At 29.4% G+C, this 1,603-nt stretch overlaps 1 long non-coding RNA gene across 1 annotated transcript in view; it reads right to left on the minus strand.

Annotated features, from left to right (window-relative positions):
* LOC136796178 (uncharacterized) overlaps window positions 1-1,041 on the minus strand; it is a 28,833-nt gene extending 27,792 nt beyond the window's left edge. The window contains exon 1 of the long non-coding RNA XR_010843877.1: window positions 954-1,041. This is a non-coding gene — a long non-coding RNA (uncharacterized lncRNA). The remainder of the gene's footprint in view (window positions 1-953) is intronic.
* Between the last annotated feature and the right edge of the window lie 562 nt (window positions 1,042-1,603).

Genomic DNA, 1,603 nt, shown 5'->3' on the forward strand with positions numbered 1-1,603 from the left:
ACTATGCCTTTAGTATCGGCAGTACACTACATGTTTTATACACCACTAGTATCATCTTAAAAACATTTGATTATTTACTTTTTCAAGACAATATTATTTTTAACACCCAAAAAAATATTTGGACTATTTTTTGTGCTTTGAGGAGACTGAATTTCACATCACATAATTGTACTACAATACTAAAGACAAATCACAGCTAATATTCATTAACGGACCTCAACTTATTTAATATGTCCATATTCGCTTGCTTGTTAGAGAAGAAAGTTGTTATAAATGAAAGAATTCCAAATGTTTTTTGAAGTCTTTTTATTTGTTTCTTCTAAGCTCTCCAATTACTTCATGATCTAATATTGCCCATTATTTAATAGACTACCTGCAATTTTAATGTATAGCTGGCCGTAAAATATTAACTGAAGGCCAATCATTGTTTAAGCACAGAATACTGTTAAGCGGGTATACACAAGTAAAATGGTTCTAATTAATGTTCATTACATATCACAAAAAAAAAAAAAAAATGTAGCAGTGTGGACAAAGACCTCAAAATACGTCTTTACCACTCAACAAATATTCACAAAAAGTAGTTAGGGGGGAGTAAGGGGACGGGACAGTAGATATAGTCCAGGGTGGGATGCACAGCCCTGAGTTACATCCACAGCAACCAGCCAGGGTGGCCAATGATCAATCCCTAATACTAAATGTTTATTGAGAGATTATCTTTCTAAATGAAATCTTGACAATGAAATCGCTAAATTAGCACAAGAAGAACTAATGTCGAAATTTCACTCATCAACAAGCAGATATTTGGCTTAAAACAAATAATAATAAGATCCTTCTGCAAGATCTATATGAATTCTTTTTTAACACAACAAATACAAAATGTAATCCGAAAATTGTTTCATTATATCTATGATGCAAATATTAATAATAAATAAATAAACCAATAAAAAAATTACCTGAACTAGTAGTTGGATTCCCTTTGTGGCTGTAGTCATCCTTGTCCTTTCGGCCATCCTGTTATTCCTCCAAATCAGCAAACACCTGCATGCAAAAAAAAAAAACACAAACTAAGACTCTTATCAGACAAAAAAACACAATAATTAAAATAAAACTACTTGCAAAATAAATAAAAAATACACTAATAACAGAATTAACCCCTTAACGCACGGTTTAAAAAAGAATCAATTTTTTTTTTATAAAAAGAACAAAATTTAGAACATTGCCTTAGCATAAAAATTTTAATAAATACTAAATTAATCAAAATATTTTTTTATTTTGGATGTGGGTCCTCATACCTATGTAAACATAGGCTAAAGTTATATAAAGTGGAGAGAGAATAAGTCATAGAGTCAATAGAGAATAAATCATTGCTATTTATTTTATTATTATCACATTGTTGTTTTCAATTCTTGATTATTTAAAAAAATATAGCAGCATAAAATACAGCGCAGCTCAAATTTTTTCGAGTGTACAAGTTAAGGGGTTAAGGCAAAACCATATCTCAAAACACAAAGCATGCAAACAAAATAAATGAATGAACAACACAAACTAATAGTCATATAAAATAAAAATTATAATAATTACATTGAAAGAAGATAGTTGACCG

This window comes from Halyomorpha halys, unplaced genomic scaffold (genome assembly GCF_000696795.3).
Source record: "Halyomorpha halys isolate HHAL.00 unplaced genomic scaffold, Hhal_1.1 Scaffold646.1, whole genome shotgun sequence".
NCBI classification, from domain to species: Eukaryota; Metazoa; Arthropoda; class Insecta; order Hemiptera; family Pentatomidae; genus Halyomorpha; species Halyomorpha halys.